This window comes from Stegostoma tigrinum, chromosome 4 (assembly GCF_030684315.1).
Source record: "Stegostoma tigrinum isolate sSteTig4 chromosome 4, sSteTig4.hap1, whole genome shotgun sequence".
NCBI lineage: Eukaryota > Metazoa > Chordata > Chondrichthyes > Orectolobiformes > Stegostomatidae > Stegostoma > Stegostoma tigrinum.
In genome coordinates this window covers 41,800,393-41,818,247 of record NC_081357.1, presented here as the reverse complement: position 1 = coordinate 41,818,247, position 17,855 = coordinate 41,800,393, and the positions used below count along the sequence as shown (strand labels likewise).

Sequence of the window (17,855 nt, the reverse complement as noted above, 5' to 3'; positions counted from 1 at the left end):
ATTGATCCTCATGTATGCACCCTCAAATTTCTGTGACCATATGCATATCCAGCAGTCTCTTAAATGACCCCAATGACCTTGCTTCCACAACTGCTGCTGGCAACGCATTCCATGCTCTCACAACTCTCTGTGTAAAGAACCCGCCTCTGACATCCCCTCTATACTTCCCTTGTAGCCATTGTATTGATATGGTGAGTCCAGCTGAGTTTCTGGTTAATGGCAACCCCCAGGATGTTGATAGTGGGGGATTTAATGATGGTAATGCCTTTGAGTGTCAAGGAGTAGTGGTTAGATCATCCCCTATTGGAGATGGTGATTGCCTGGCATTTGTATGGTGCAAATGTTACTTGCTAATTGTCAGCCTGAACTGGATATTATTTAGATCATGTTGCATTTGACCGTGGACTGCCTGAGTATCTGAGGAGTCATGAATGGTGCTGAACATTGTGCAATCATCAGCAAACGTCCCTATTTCTGACCTTATAATGGAAGGAAGGTCATTAACGAAGCAGCTGAAGATGTCTGGGTCTAGGACACTGCCCTGAAGAACTCTTGCAGACATACCCTGGAGCTGAGATGACTGATCTCCAACAACCGTGACCATTTCCCTACGTGTGAAGTATGGCTCCAACCAGTGAGAGTTTTCCTCCTGATTCCCATTGATACCAGTTTTCCTAGGGCTCCTTGATGCCATCAAGGTCTGTCACCTTCACCTCACCTCTGGAATTCAGCTGTTTAGTCCATATTGAATCAAGGATGTAATGAGGTCAAGAACTGAGGTGACTCTGGTGGAATTCAAACTGGGCATCAGTGAGCAGATCGTTGTTATGCTGGTGTTTCTCGATAGCACTGTCAATGACACCTTCCATCACTTAACTGATGATTGAGAGTAGGCTGTTGAAAAAGTAATTGACCTGATCGAACTTGTCCTGCTTTTTGTGTACAGGAAAAACCTGAGCAATTTCTCGCACTGTTGCATAGATGCCAATGTTATGGCTGAGCTGGAAGAGCATGGCAGGGATGTAAAAAGTTCTGAAGCATGAATCTTCAGTACTATTGTTGGAATGTTATCAGGACCCAAAGTCTTTGCAATATCCAGTATTCGTGGGGTGAATAGAACTGGCTGAAGACTAATATGGGTGATGCTGGAGACCAGTGGTGGAGGTCGAGATGGATCATCCAATCAGCACTTCTGGCTGATGATTATTGCTGCTGTGAGCACTTTAGCCTTATCTTTTCCACTGGTGTGCTGGGCTCTTACATCATTGAGGATGGGGATATTCGCAGAACCTCCTCCTCCTCCAGTGAGTTGTTCAACTGTTAAGTGAAAACCATACCTGATGGTTTGATTGATTTTATTGTTACATGTACTGAAATACAGTGATAAGCTTTGTTTACAAGCGGTACAGGCAGATCACAACAAGCAACCAATGTACAGACCAAGATCTAACTAGCTTGCTCGTGGATTTTTCAAAATATAACTGAGGTAACTGATTTGGCGTACATGCTGTTTCAAAACGTGTTCAATATAGTGCCATACAACAGATTTGTGAACAAAGTTTTGGTTTGAATGAAAGGTACAGTAGAAACATGGATTCAAAGTTGACTGAGGAACAGGAAACAGAGAGTAATGGTTAATGGGTGAAAGGTTGGCCAGAAGAAAGTTTTACAGTGGAGTTCTCCACCTTATTTTACCTGACATCTAAATGATTTAGATATTGGTGTGCAGGGGACAATTTTAAAGTTTTAGAAAACATAAAACTTGGGAGAATTGTCAACTGAGGGGAAGAGTGTAGAAAAGTACATTGAAAAGTATATTGACATATCGTTGGAGGAGAGGCAAATTGGCAGATTAAGTTTAAAGTGGAGAATTCTGAAGTGATGCACTTTGGTTCGAAGACAATGGAGAGACAGCTTGAAATGTTAGGGTACTGCTCTAAAGGGTGTATATATCCATTAATCATTAATGGTCGCAGGGGACAGTAAACAGAGCTGTTAATAAAACTTTCTGTATTCTAGTCGTCAAAAATAGGGCATAGAAGTTATGAAAAGTTTGTATAAGACACTGGTTAAACCTCAGCTCGAGTACTCTGTCCAGTTTTGGGTGCTGCACTAGAGGAAGGATGTGTGTGAATTGGAGAGAGTGCAGAAGAGGTTTACAAGAATGATTTGAGGAATGAGACTTCAGCTCTGAGGAAAGCTTGGTTAAATTGGGACTGCCTTCCTTAGACAGAAGGGGAGGAAATTGATGGATGTTTTCAAAATTATGAGTTGTTTGCACAGAATGGAAAGAGAGAAAATGTTGACATTTTTCCAGAGTATGGAATGCACCGCTCCGGAAATATGGTGGGGGCAGTATCAATTTAGGCATTCAAGAGGTCATTTGATTTTTTTTAAAAATAGAAATACTGTGGACAGTTATGTTGAAAAGGCATGAAGTTGAAATAATTTAAGATGCTCAATGAGCTAGTGTTGACAGGATGGGCTCAATGATCTTCTTCTACATTGAAACCATTCTGTGATTCTGGCCACAGCCTTCCATGCACCTCCACCCTTTTGCCCCTTCCATTAGTTGTGAATATTCAGCGTCCATGCAGTTAGGCCGAGGGCATTCCATAAGCTAATGAACCTCGAGAGAAAAGAAATTCTCCTCAGATCCATCGTAAATGGGAGACACTTTATTTTTAAATCGTGTTCCCTGCTTCATAGGATGAAATTTTCACCATAATCCCTGTCAGGTTCCCTCAGGACCTTGTATGCCTCAGAAAGATGTTACAACTGTGTGAGGAAGGGTGAATTTTCTTCCCACTTTTTTCAACTTCCTTGGTTGACTGCAGCAAAGATTTATGCTCCTTTAGCATAAGGCTATATGTTCCTCTAATCAAATTGTAGTTACACAATGTTATTGTAAGCAGACAAAAACAAGTGAAAGAGAGAACAGTTGTCTGCTAACACTGAGAAAAATCACAAAGGCGTATATCAAATAGACATACACAGAGATACCAAATTATAAAGGGTAGTGTCCTGTACAAAAAGAAGATGAAATGATTCTTCAGCTTACATACTTGAGATGTAAAGGATTTAACACAAGACAATGGTTGTTTAATTGCTGTTTTATATCCTCAGAAGCTGTGAATATTTTAGTTGTTCATTCTATTCTCAGTGTTCTGATGTTAATTTTTCATCAACATAGGAACATAGAAACACAGGATTTAGAAGCGGGAATAGGTAATTCAGTCCCTTAAACCTGCTCCACCATCTAATATGATCATGGATAATCTTATCCTGGCCTCAATTCCACTGTCTTGCCTGCTTCTTATCGTCCTTTAGCCCGCTTTTCATCAGAAGCATATCAATTTCTTTCTTGAACCTGCTGATTAATTTGGCCTCCATTGCACTGTAGGACAGAGTTTCATGGATTCCTGGTGTGGTATTACCAAGGCCTTATGTAATTGTAGCAACACTATTTTGTTTTACTTTTGCAATAAATGCCAGGATTCTGTTTGTCTTTCTTATTATATGCTGCACCTGCATACCCACTTTCTGCAATTCATACACAAAGACGCCCTGATCCCTCTGCACTAATGCACTTTGAATCTGCTTCCCATTTAAATAATTATTTGCCCTTTTATTTAATCAACTTTTAATCATCTCTGTCGTCATGTAGTTACCTTCATGAGAGGCTCAGGGAGATAATTTTCTCCAGGTTGGTCCAGACATCAGTTCATCTCCATAGATAACACAGATAAAGTTGACGTTTTGGGTCTGAAGAAGGGTCTCAACCCTTCTTCAGACCTGAAACATCAGTTTTACTGCTCCCTTGATGCTGCCTGGCCTGCTGTGTTCCTCCAGCTACACACTATCTTATCTCTGACTCCAGCATCAGCAGTTCTTACTATCTCTGAATTCATCTCCCTAGCTCTGCAAAAAGCATTATTTCCAAGCTTGATCATTGCAGACAGTGGCTTTCTTTGCAATTATGTGAAACTTATCATGCAATTGTTAAACAAAACAAAAGATGAGCATTTCTTTCATGCCTTACTCGGTGGCTAGCGTCAATAAGAGGACTCCTCCATTTAAGTTAAATTTTGTTGAACTGCTTCTAATTAAATTTTACCCCTTCTTAAGTAGACAGATAAAAACTGAAGTGGTGTCACCAATGCCCTGCACAATTATTGCCAGCCTTACCTTCTTGTATGTTTCCTTTTTCTTGCAATGACAGCAACATTAAATTTGTCTTCCTAATTACTTGCCGCATCTGTTGACTAACGTTTTGTGATTCATGTATTGAGGCATTTAAATCCTTTTGTACTGCAAAGCTCTTTGATCTCCATTAAATTAATGTATTGCTTTTCAGTTCTTGCTGGAAGCAAAGTGGACAGGTCACATTTCTCCACATTATATGCCATCTGCCAAATGTTTGCCCATTCATTTAACTGATCTCTATCCTTATTGAACTCCTGATATCCTCATCAGCAAATTTAGCAATCATACATGGGACATCATCCAAGATTTGGATTGTAAGTTGTTGAGGCCCCAGTGCTGATCCCTGTGGCTCTTCTTTTGTTTCAACTTTACACTCTGAAAAATGACCCATTTATCGCTATTTGCTGCTTTTTGTTCCTTAACATATATTCTGTTCAAACTAACATCACCTTTAATGAACTTTAATATTGTGAAGAAATATTTGATGTGACACCATAACAAATGCCATTTAGAAATCCACAGCATATATACTTGTTGCCTGATACTCCCTCAAAGAACTCTAATATTAATCAAACATATTTTTCCTGCAAACCATTTCCACTCCCCCTCCCATTCTTTAGATGACTTGTCCATCATGGGCCTCCTGCAGTGCCACAATGATGCCACCCGAAGGTTGCAGGAACAGCAACTCATATTCCGCTTGGGAACCCTGCAGCCTAATGGTATCAATGTGGACTTCACCAGCTTCAAAATCTCCCCTTCCCCCACCGCATCCCAAAACCAGCCCAGTTCGTCCCTTCCCCCCACTGCACCACACAACCAGCCCAGCTCTTCCCCTCCACCCACTGCATCCCAAAACCAGTCCAACCTGTCTCTGCCTCCCTAACCTGTTCTTCCTCTCACCCATCCCTTCCTCCCACCCCAAGCCGCACCTCCATCTCCTACCTACAAACCTCATCTCACCTCCTTGACCTGTCCATCTTCCCTGGACTGACCTATCCCCTCCCTACTTCCCCACCTATACTCTCCTCTCCACCTATCTTCTTTTCTCTCCATCTTCGGTCCACCTCCCCCTCTCTCCCTATTTATTCCAGAACCCTCACCCCATCCCCCTCTCTGATGAAGGGTCTAGGCCCGAAACGTCAGCTTTTGTGCTCCTGAGATGCTGCTTGGCCTGCTGTGTTCATCCAGCCTCACACTTCATTATCTTGGATTCTCCAGCATCTGCAGTTCCCATTCTCACTCACCAAATTTACTCTGCCTGGTTCCATTAAGATTTTTAAGTTCTTGCTATATCCTCCTTCATAAATGGTAATTACTGCTGTAATAGTAATTAGCTCTTTTATAAATATTAATAGTAATTGATAGCACAGAATTTGAGAACCGCTCGAAAAGGAGATCGGCCAGGGGGTTCTCTACCACTATCTATCACAAACCTACCTTCACTGGTCAGGATAAATGCACGGATTCCTACAGTTCTGCAAGCAACAGGTTTGGCCTTAACAGAAACCTCATAAGTAGGACATAAGTGATTTGTGCACTGTGCAAACCTGATGCTGATGTGGGCGCTTCAAAAGTATCTTGTGGGCTGATGACAACCCTGATCAGATCATTTCTTGCTGCATATCACACAACCTCAAAGATGGTACTATTTTAGGTTATTCTTGGTCCCGAAAAGTCCCCAGTCTACCTCAGATTACCCTTCAAGATTAAGGTATCTCAGATGTTTTAGCAGTCGGTGAAACTAGCTGTATTGCATTACTATTATGTGGTAGTCACATAAGTCGAGTTTGTCACTGGTGGGATATCAAACACAAAAGGCATTCTGCCAGTTGCACACATGAGTAACGTGGCACATGAATTTAGGTTTCCATGCGATGCTAAGCTTGTCAGCCATATCCTCAAAAGACTGGAAAATCACATCAAACAACACATCCCTTCAGTTGTTCGCAACAAGCAAGGAATTGACCATGCCCAAGCAGCCCATACTTGCAAAATTTGCAACAGTTTCTAACATTAGGTATGGTTCTAGCTGACACTTATTGGATAATTCTGAAGGTGCAAGGAGTTATGTTGACAACCAATTCAGGATTGACAGTCAGGCTCACAGTGTGGTGCACTTGTGTGTACAGGTGTCGATGAAGGGTCGACTTCCCTGCTCCTCTGATGCTGCCTGACCTGCTGTGTTCCGCCACATCCACACTGTGTTGACTCTGATGCCCGCATCTGCAGTTCCTGCTATGTCTACCTGTATTCATTCACAGGACACTGTTGGCAGATGGAAAGAACATGTTTACACACTGGACCTGTTTCAGTTCAACAAGAGAGTCTACAGACATTCATTCGTTCAATTGTCAGTGCAAATGCACTGATCAATCAGAGGCAACCTGCCTGGTTTAAAATTTAAACAAAGCCTGGCTGTTAACTGGCAGTCACCATTCATTGGTGCATGCTGCATCACAATGATTTTGCCAGTCAATATCCACTTGACAACCAATCAGCACTCTTCTCACGTAGTATAAATGGTGGTTATCCCCTTGAATTTGTATTCATGAAACATCTTAATGAATGCAAGGCAAAAAGTTTTACAAAATGCCTTTTTTTCGAGCAAAACTCAATCTTAATAACAGATTACATCAATCTTCCTTTACTATAAACTATATTACAGGCTAACCAACCTAAAATATCATGTTCTCTGCCTCTGTCTCAGTCCCTTCTTGAATAGAGTTCTTATGTTTGCTGTTTTCCAATCCATTTGGGCCTTTTGAAAATGCAAGAAATTTTGAAAAATTTCAAACCAACGTATTTTAGTGATAAAAAACAAAAGATCTACACATGCTGTAAATCAGGAACAAAAACAAAGTTGCTGAAAAAGCTCAGCAGGTCTGGCAGCATCTGTGGAGGAGAAGACAGAGTTAATGTTTCGGCTCCAGTGACCCTTCCTCAGAACTGATGGTGGGTGGGAAAGCGTCACTTTATATGCAGAAAATAGGGAGGTGGGTGGAGTAGAGAGTAAACGATAGAATAGAGCCCAAAGAGAGAGAAAGACAGTTGGACAGACAAAGGAGTTGCTAACGATCAGGCTAGGAGGGTGAATGAGATAGCAGGAACTGCAGATGCTAGAGAATCTGAGATAACAAGGCCAAGCAGCATCAGAGAAGCAGGAAGGCTGACGTTTTGGGCCGAGACCCTTCTTCCGAAAAGAAGGGTCTTCAGGGTGATTACTTGTTAATGGGGACTGTTAGTGACTAACAACAGGGGATGTGTAGCGGCAGGCTATGTGGTAACAAAACCTGGGGTGTGGGGTAGGGGGCTGGGACATGGGAGAGTTTAGGCCCTAAAATTATTGAAGTCAATATTGAGTCCGGAGGGCTGTAGGGTCCCTAAGTGGAAAGTGAAGTGTTATTCCTCCAGCTTGCGTTGGGCTTCACTGAGACACTGTAGCAAGCCAGAGACAGAGATGTTGGCCGGCGAGCAAGGTGGTGCCTTGAAGTGGCAGGCAACAGGTAGTACAGCGTATTTTTTGCAAGCAGAACGTAGATGTTCTGTGAAGTGATCGCCCAGTCTACGCTTTGTTTCCCCAATGTAGAGGAGACCACATTGTGAACAGCGAATGCAGTCACTAGATTCTGGGATGTGTAGGTGAAGTGTTGCTTCATCTGGAAGGTATGTTTGGGCCCTTGGATACTGGCACCTTCGCTGGTTACAGGGATCTGTATGATGATCTTCTGATATGGATGCTGGTGAGATGGTAGGTGAGGTAGGGAACCCTATTGCTGTAGCAGGGGGGGAAGAGAAGCGGTGAGAGCAGAAGTGTGGGAGATAGATTGGACCCAACCTGTGGGATAAATATTGGTCAAAATATTACTGAATTTCCCTGTCTTCACTGATGATTTGCTTATATATAATCACTTATGAAGCTGGTGTAGGATCCTCATTTTAACATCACATTTTAAAAATGAGACTGTAAGCAATGCCTTAACACTCTATTAGTGCTGTGTTTAAGTGTAAGCCTTCATTGCATGATCAAGCCCCATAACAGGTGAGTACTCAGCATTCCCTTGATCCATGTGGAAGGAATTACACAACTTCATGGACTGTATATTGACTTTGAGTCATCAGAAGTGGGATTTTATAATTTGAATCAATTAGTATTTTAAATTCACATTAACAAGTAATATTTCCCAAACCAGTACATTTACAGGATAACAAAGTGTGGAGCTGGATGAACACAGCAGGCCAAGCAGCATCTCAGGAGCACAAAAGCTGACGTTTCGGCCCTAGACCCTTCATTCACCATTGATTTATGAACAATTTGTGGCCTTTTAAGAGTCATCTTTGGGAAAGAGCCATTGTCCACAAAGGGTCAGGGGGTTTCTCCAGCTAATAATTTTACATGTTACCACTCGCCTCCAGGACAGAAGTAGAGCCGTAAGTGTCACCAGAACTCCCCCGAGATATTTGGTCCTGTATAGTTTCATGGATGGAGATAGGCGGCAGTCATTACGGGAAATGAATTTGAGCTGTTGGTTTTACTCTGCACGAACACGACTGGTCTGGTCAACCGACCGCTCCACTGACCCCCCCGCCCTTCTGAATGACGTGAACCTTCCTTTTTATATCTCGGCGCAGCAATATGTGTCTGTTTGTGCGGCTTGCTTATCGCAATTAACCGTTTCTCACTCTGCAGGCGCTGTTTCCGTGCTGCTTTTTTAAAGGCTGGTGAAATTCAAAACACGGTTACTGTCTAAAATTACAGACTTCACACCTAATGGAAGGGAGTTTTAATTTTACTTTGATTTCTATTCAGTGAGCCTCTAATATACTTGTAGACATCTCGTTTTACGTTAACTCGTTAGGAAATGTCAGCCGGGCCTTACCTCTTTTTATTTGCGCTAAGTATAAAGAAGGCAGGAATGAGCACAATTTTATTTGTTGTTTAAGCACACCAAAACCATCTGTTTGCCTTTGCAAACATCACCGGTACATTAGGTAATCCGTTGCTTTCTTTAAAACAAATTGAGTTCAGCTGTATGTATGAATGTTGTGCGTTTTAACACTTGATAATATTTTAGCTGAGGATATGAAGTTTTTTTTAGCTTCCAAAACATCAGTCCCAAAGTACAATTACCTGTCTTCCCTGCTCCTCTTCGCCGAGTATCCCCCATCCCCATTGCCCCCGAACAAAATTGGAGAGAATACACTCATTCTGAGTCTGTTCTGCCGCCCAGGACCTCTGCTGCAGGAACAGCCGAAGGAAATTTGGGACTCTGAACAATGACTGCAATTAGAAGTTCATCTGAACGATTTGAAATAAATCCCAAGTGGTACGTATGTAAATTATGAGAAAAAACGGACGGCGAGCCGTCGATCGGGCAGTTTATACACGCACATGTTCTGCCGTTACCTAAAGTGGGGAAGAATGAAAATGGAAAATCGAAATTAAACAAAAATAGGCTCACCTTCACCTCGCCGCAACCAAAACACAATGAAGCGTTTCCAAATGCTCTTTTTCAATCTAAATTTTACAATCTGGCTTATTCGTGTTAATAGTTGCTGTCTTTCAAACCCGCTTCTTTTGCATTATTAAGCATGTTAACCGAGACCATCAGTTTGAGATGACAATATGTCTCAGTTGACGAGCTTCGGCACGGGTAGTGTGTATCGCAGAAACCCAAAATCTTTGCTTATAATGAAGTTTCATTTTGTTTTACGGTGGAAGACTGAATTAACCACTGACTAAATCAAATGACACATTTCGGACAGAAATAATCACCTGGACCAGTTACTTAAATCAAGGTCCCAAATCTGCGATCTTTATTACATTGAAGGGCTTGTTTCTAAATCCATGTAACGCTTCTGAGTTTTAAGGCAGTGTTAATACTTGTCCTCTGGGAAGGACTTGTAGCAGCTGGTTTCATAGTGCCTTCATTGTTGGGAGATGCTGACCTTTCAGCACATGGACTGTTGACGTTGCCAATATCCTGACTTCCATCGGATGTTGTGCATTAAACCAGTCACAGACATTGAAATGTCTCTTGCATTTGGTGCTGCTGTTTTCAACAAGTCGAATCTAAGTCCTTAGATTTTGAAGCTAAGTCTGTTGTCTTAATCGTTTTATTGGCTTAGGAGAAATGATCGAGTTCTCGAGGCATTTATTTGCATTTCCTTACCATGTAGCAAGCAAGTCTCTGGAGCAGCACTATAGGTTATTAATAAATGACAGAATGTGTAAAGACGAGACCTTTTATCAGATTAGCCGTTATTCTACAGAGGCTGTCTTAAAAGCAATGGATAACTTCTGTTCGGCTGAAGGATACTCTATAATACCACTCTGACCATAAATAATGTAGAGTGCAAAAAAGACGCCCTCTGGTTAACTTATCTTTTGGATTATACAAACTGAAGTACTAAACAATTTTGCCACCGGGAGAAGGGCCATTTGATACTTTGCATTAAAGCTGAAACGCTGCAGAAGTCTCACTTGAATTGAACTGATAGAGTGCAATATTCTCTAAATATTTGCATGCCCTCAGGTCTGCCCTCAAACGAACTTAAGTCTGAAATGATCTCTCGACGTAAGCAGTGAAGTAGGCGTAATACTGGAATCTGTTTAGGGCAAGGGAGCACAGACGGATCAAAAGTCCCGCTGCCCAGAAGTACAACTGGATAGAAACAATGCTGCCGCCAAACTGTTGTGCCTCGTCCAAGTTCTTTGATTCGTTCGATGTTTTAGCAACCACATATACATCGCTGATTTCCAGTCATTTGCACGGAGTTGACGTTAGGAGAGTGCTGTCTACATGCAAAAAAAAGTTCAGTTTGTAGCTATGGCTAACATTAGTTACGTGTAAATAATTTGGGCAAGAAACCCGACGAACATAGAAACCTTTCTCTTCTCCTGTCCCTCAAAATGTTCGCCGTCCAAAATGGGATACCACATTAAGTCAGCATCAATCACCAGGCGAGTGCTTGCCTCAGAATTTCACATTGTAGAATATTGGATCAGAGCAGTTTGAGTTTAAACTGTGGCGAATAGCGAAGCTCCAGCCCGGAATGAAACGTTCTAAAATGTATCAATTTTACAATCCCAACATTTTCAACAATTGTTACAGTCAACGATTAGCGGCGCAGAATTATGTATCACCGAGATGGCAAACTTCAGCATTGGTCATGTTGGGTTTAACAGAGGAGTAAAATGGGAATTTGATTGCAAGTTGGAAATAAGAGATGGTGAACAAACTGTTGGAACTGAGTGAAACAAATAGTAACCGTACATCAGGTTTATATCTTGGGTTGTAGTTTAGTGTCGTCCACAATGTCAATTTCACGCGACAATTTACAAAGTGCAAAATGCTTAATCGGTTGGGATGGGATCTAACTGTGGTCCAGATGAGCTACGAATAGACATGTAAAGTGTTCATGCTGTACGTAGCTGCAACTTTTACTAACAAAGTAAACCAAAGCTAGGCATTTTTCTTTATTACACGTAGCGGCCATGAATAGCAATATTAATTGAGAGCATTGTGAGAGTTTCTTAACTCTTCCCAAGACACAATCAGAATGTTGTTTAATACAAGTGTAGAACTGTCTTTCTCTCTGTGATTGGTATTTTCATTTTAGTCATGCTTTATATTTTGGAGCATATTCTCTGCAATCAGCCCAAAATACATTATTTGTCCACAAGTATTAATTTGAAAATTACTTTAATGTTTTATTACTTTTTGGGAAAAACCTATAAATCTTGACACAAAGGAGCAGTTTTCTTTGTACTAAATCATTAGGGGAAATTGTGGAAATCTGGACATTAGCAGTGATGAAAAAAATGCACCCTTCTAAGAATAAAAAAAACAAAGGCATGCCAGAACAATTATTCATATTGGGAGAGGCACCCAGACACAGTGTTCAGTTTATCAAAGTTGATTTTGAATGAGTTTTGCTTGAATGCTTGTGAAGAGGGCTTCAAGATGAACAGTAATATTTGTTCTCAATCCTTCCAATGAATCCAAAGGATGGAGTGGAGACATTGCTCATGGAATTTCTTTAGCACTCATGTGGAATTGACGCATAGTCCAGTTCTCATTGCAGCGCAGGTAATGACAACTGTTATGCGCATGGGGACTTGTATTGACTTGTGAGAATCTTTGTTGTCAAACACTCACTGCCATTGTTTACAGAAAGTTGTGCTGGTGTAGATGATCTATGTTGGATCTCTTGTCAATGTTGGATTTTTGAGAGAGGAGGCTGCTATGTATGGGAAGTGCCTGTCGTACACCAGATTGTCTCCTTCACCATGTATGGGAGGTGGAATACTTGGCTGACCAAGTATGTTTTGATGTGTGAGTTTTCTTTTGGCTATATTCAAGGACTGATTAAGTTATTTTGCATGCAAAATTTAAGAGAACAAGAGTGGCGAGCAAATGTAGTGCAAGGTTGGTATCAATACTGCAATAACCTGCAAACTATAGATCATGTGCATCTATGATGGTTTTGGCAGATAACTGAGGCTCAAGTTTGCCATCGACATGGTGTTTAAGCCAGACCACCAGAGAACGGCCACTATCAGCTAGTTTGCAAAATGTTTGGAACTATCATTTAGTCTCTCTTAACCCCTGTCTGAATCTTGAAGGTATCTATTTCAGGTCTCTCACTCAACACAGTTCCAGTGATGAAGCAATTCCAAAATTATGATTAAGTTTCCTGGACATCCAAATCTTTGAAGCACAATCTGCAGAACTTTGAAAATTACTCAGTCAAATGCTTTTCAGATCAGGAATGCAGATCTTACTGTTGTTCTTCACGTTTTTGTTTTTTTCTGCCATCAGCCACCACACCAGAGATCCTCTGAAAGGTAAAAAGCCACATTGTGTCTCTGGGATGATTTCCTCAGCCAAAGAAAGTGAGTAGTCCAACATTATACACATCAGAATTTTCCTTGCTGTGATGATGCATCACCCTTCTTGAAGGCTGTTATAATTGTCAGATCCTGAAGTCAGGAGAAAGTTCTTACCCTCTCAAATCTGGTTGATGAATGCATGGCGTCTTGACATAAATGTTTGCCACAGGAATCACAGGACTCTAGTACAGCTAACTTAATTTGATCCCACATTTCTGGAAATGATTTGAAACTTTGATGAATTTCCAAATTGGCCATGAGTTGCATTTGAAGCTCTTACCTTCAGTTGAGCTGCTTTAGGGATGAGACATTGATTTTATTCTTCTCAGATTTTTTTGGGGCCTTGTGATGTCTTTGGTGCTATGTCTCAGTTCATTCCCAATCAAACAATTCAACTATCTTTCCAGCAGCTATCAGTGACCTGCATGAATTCAGTGATACAACCATTACTTAGATATTTGGCCCAAGCAATGTAATAATCAGAAAGTCCAAAGCTGTGAACTTTCCATGTAGGTTTGTATTTGTCCTTGTGAAGGGAGAGGATGTTTGTAATAATGAAGCCATACTGGACACAATTTGTCAGCTAGTGAATATGTTTTCTTTTCCTGCTCTGTTTCTGCAACTGCTTTAACTCCAGACATTGGAGTCATGGCTAATCTTGACATTTAAAACCCCCCCAAAAGGGTGATCCTTTCTTAGTTTGAAATTGCTCTTCCTCAAGGTCAGAACAAACCATTTCCTTAGCACCTTCATTGGAATCAAGGATCAGGGAATAAGCACTAGTGATGACAGCATATTTGTTAAGGCTGAACAGTGGGGATCAATAAGTCTGTAATTTCTACACTTTCTGGTGGTGCATCCAAGATTCTATCCTGAATGGGAAAAGAAAAGTCTGTGGATGCAAGGGACACTATTAGTATTTCATTTCCAGTAGAAGGTGTATACACTGCTTGTTCTTTCCGCTGTCCCTTCCCAGAAAGGCAGGTCTAGGGTAGCAATGTCAGTCTGAAGTTTCATATCTCCCATGATACAGTTTTATTCTGGACGGTGACTCTTCAAATTACCCCTCAAAGTTTTAATAAACCAAATTACAAAACTTGAAGTACTGTTTGTTTGACCAGTGTATAGTTCCTTAAGCAGGAGAATGTGAATAGTCTGTTTTAAGGGGCACCTTTTCCAGCACCCTCCACACTTAGGGTGAGCAGAAGAGGAACAGCTCAGTCACAGATGCTGCTGCCGACAGACATGGCATCTGTTGCTCAGCAAAATATGTCACATATTTGTCATTTGTGTGTAGATTCTTGATTACTGTGACAGAAAAAAAACCCAGTTAAAATGAAAGTAACATTTGAAAATGAAGGTACTGGCTTTATTGGTCCTCTATACTGAAATATACAAGTCAGAGCAGGATATTGTGTTTACTAGTTTTACTTGCTTTTCCGTCTGTGTAGGGATTCCTAGGTTCACAGGCCTGACTCGAAAGCAACATCTACAGCCACAGTAATTGGCAAAGGTATCTAAGTTGAAGGTTGCACTTGATTTTTGCTTAATGTCAGGACCTCGAGATGCCATCAGTGTCCACACAATCTTGATGAATCAATCATCAAAGTTTTGGTGAAATGTCACACCAAGATGACAAAGACCACCTTGCTGCCACAGTCCTCTTTGGCCTTTGTAACTAGTGAGACGTCTGTGCTGCAGTTGCGATGAATTTTTGGAACTCTGAAGCACCAGGCTCTGTTCAGATTTCGATTACAAAATGGCTAAACATCAGGAAAATGTTTTTCTGACCAACTGAATTCAATGCTTTACTGAAATACATCAAAAGAGCTTTCAGTCACTCTATCATCACCAATACTATCCTTTAAATAAAAACAGAAACTGCTGGAGAAACTCAGCAGATCTGGCAGCACCTTTGGAGAGAAAGCAAAGCCCACATTTTGGGTCCAGTGAGCATTTGTTTGAATCTTCTGCAGAAATGGATGTGTTCAAATTATTGAGCCATGACGTAGCACATGCATGGTAATAGGCACCTTGATGTTCAGTTGCCAGGTCCACTGTATCTGAAGTATCTCTGACATTTAAGAGCATATTTATAAAACATTTAACTTTAGGAACAGGAGTAGATCATTCAGCACTTTGAGTCTGCTCTGGCATTCAATGAGATCGTGGCTGATCTGATAACCCGCAACTCCTTTCCCCCATAAAACTTAACTCCTAGAGCATCCTGAAGGGTCCTCAAGAAGGGGCACTGTACCTGAAATGTTAACTCAGCCTTCTGTCCACAGATGATGCAACACCTGCTGAGCTTTGTTTCTGTTTTTGTTTCAGATTCCCAGCATCAGCAGTTCTTTTGTTTTGTGCTCTAGAAATAAGTTTATGAATTTTTTCTGTAAATTTCACGCATTCAAATAATTTCACTCACTTTTGCAATCACCAAGGACAACTCCTTTGGATCAAATTTCTCGAATGGACTTCACCAATTCAAGTGCATTTTGTAACAATTTATAATTTGCAACATAGCAGGACATATTTTTCAGCGTTAGCATCCACTGAGAAAAATAGGTCAATACACGGAACCATTTGTCAGTGCAGTTAGTCGCTATGAATATGGGTTTGTAATTCTTAAGGATCCTTGCATGTGATCTGCTTTAACAATGTTTCTACAAAGTGGGTCACACGCAGACAGACCTATCAGTGTTGTGCATGTTCACATCCCCATTGTACAGAATGGATTCACTCCTCCAGTATCCCAGCAAACCCAAAAACCAAAACTGCAGAGATCCAAAGTTTAAATAACAAGTCGGAATTTTGTAAAATGTATAAGCTATGTTAAACAGAGAAAACATTTCTATTTGCACTGATAAAAGCACAAAGAAACCTACATTTTCCTCGAGAGATGGTAGGAACTGCAGATGCTGGAGAATCTGAGATAACAAAGCGTAGAGCTGGGTGAACACAGCAGGCCAAGCAGCATCAGAGGAGCAGGAAGGCTGACGTTTCGGGCCTAGACCGAGTCATTGGGTTATTTCTGAAGAAGGGTCTAGGCCCGAAACATCAGCCTGCCTACTCCTCTGATGCTGCTTGGCCTGCTGTGTTCATCCAGCTTCACACCTTTTTATCTCAGCACTTTCCTCAAATGGTTTCCTTGATTCCTGGTCCCGGAAAATCACTTTTCTGCACCGAGTGTTATCATAGTTTAGTGAAAATGAAACTCATTCGAGCGTGGTGCTGCATCGATGGTTGGAGGTGGACAAGCAGCAAAAAACAGGAACTCAGCCCAACACGACAGGGGGGCAATCAGAAACTGAGTTCAATACCAGGACTAAGCGTGAACTCGGGGTCGGTGGTAGACTGGGACTGACTGTGAGCCAGAGCCAGTGATCCACTGGGACTGAGTGTGAGCATTGGGCCAGTGATGTACTGGGACTGAGTGTGAGCCTGAGGTCAGTGATACATTGGGACTGAGTGTGAGGTTGGTGACAGCAATATACTGGGACTACATTGGGTCACTGATACACTGGGACTGAGTGTGAGCCCTGCATCAGTGATACACTGGGACTGAGTGTGAGCCCGGGGTCACTGATACACTGGGACTGAGTGTGAGCCTGGCATCAGGGATGCACTGGGACTGAGTGTGAGGTCAGGGTCAGTGATACACTAGGACTGAGGGTAAGCATTGGGTCAGTGATGCACAGGGACTGAGTGTGAATTCGGAGTCAGTGGTACACTGGGACTGAATGTGAGCCTGGGGTCATTGATGTACTGGGACTGAGTGTGAGCCGGGTGTCAGTGATGCGCTGAGACTGAGTGTAAGTCTGGGTGTTTGTGATACGCTGAGACTGATGGTGAGACCGGGGTCCGTGATAGACTTGGACTAGAGTGATCCCGGGCTCGGGATACACTGAGACTGACTGTGAGCCCGGCAAAATTGATACACTGGAACTGAGTGTTGAGCCCGAGTCACAGATACGCTGGGACTGAGAGTGATCCTGAGCTTGGAGACACACTGGGACAGAGTGTGAGCCTGGGTCAGTGATACCTTGAGAATGAGTGTGAGCCCGGCATCAGTGATACACTGGGACTGAGTGTGAGCCCGGGGTCAGTGATACACTGGGACTGAGTGTGAGCCCGGGGTCAGTGATACACTGGGACTGAGTGTGAGCCCAACTTCAGTGATACACTGGGACTGAGTGTGAGCCCGGGGTCAGTGATACACTGGGACTGAGTGTGAGGCCAACTTCAGTGATACACTGGGACTGAGTGTGAGCCCGGCATCAGTGATACACTGGGACTGAGTGTGAGCCCAACTTCAGTGATACACTGGGGCTGAGTGTGAGCCTGGGGTCACTGATCAACTGGGACTGAGTGTGAGCCTGGAGTCAGTGACACACTGGGACTGAGTGTGAGCCTGGAGTCAGTGATACACTGGGACTGAGTGTGAGCCTGGAGTCAGTGACACACTGGGACTGAGTGTGAGCCCGGAGTCAGTGACACACTGGTACTGAATATGAGCCCGCGATCAATGATACAATGGGACAGTGTGTGAGCCCGGCTTCAGTGATGCACTGGGACTGAGTGTGAGCCCGGCTTCAGTGATACACTGGGGCTGAGTGTGAGCCTGGAGTCAGTGACACACTGGTACTGAATGTGAGCCCGCGATCAATGAGACAATGGGGCTGAGTGTGAGCCCAGTGTTAGTGATACCTCAGAACTGAGTGTGACCCCCGGGTCAGACATACACTGGGACTGA

The 17,855-nt window shown here is 42.4% G+C and overlaps 1 protein-coding gene across 5 annotated transcripts in view; it reads left to right on the top strand.

The window, feature by feature from the left end:
- eya4 (EYA transcriptional coactivator and phosphatase 4) overlaps nucleotides 1-17,855 on the top strand; it is a 526,724-nt gene that overhangs the window by 39,529 nt on the left and 469,340 nt on the right. Inside the window, exon 1 of one of the 5 annotated variants that reach the window (XM_048531659.2) lies at nucleotides 13,011-13,105. The exons of the other annotated variants lie outside the window; for them this stretch is intronic. The gene's annotated coding sequence lies outside the window, so the exon portion shown is untranslated. Of the gene's footprint in view, nucleotides 1-13,010; nucleotides 13,106-17,855 lie in introns of those variants that run through there. 5 annotated transcript variants of the gene reach the window in all.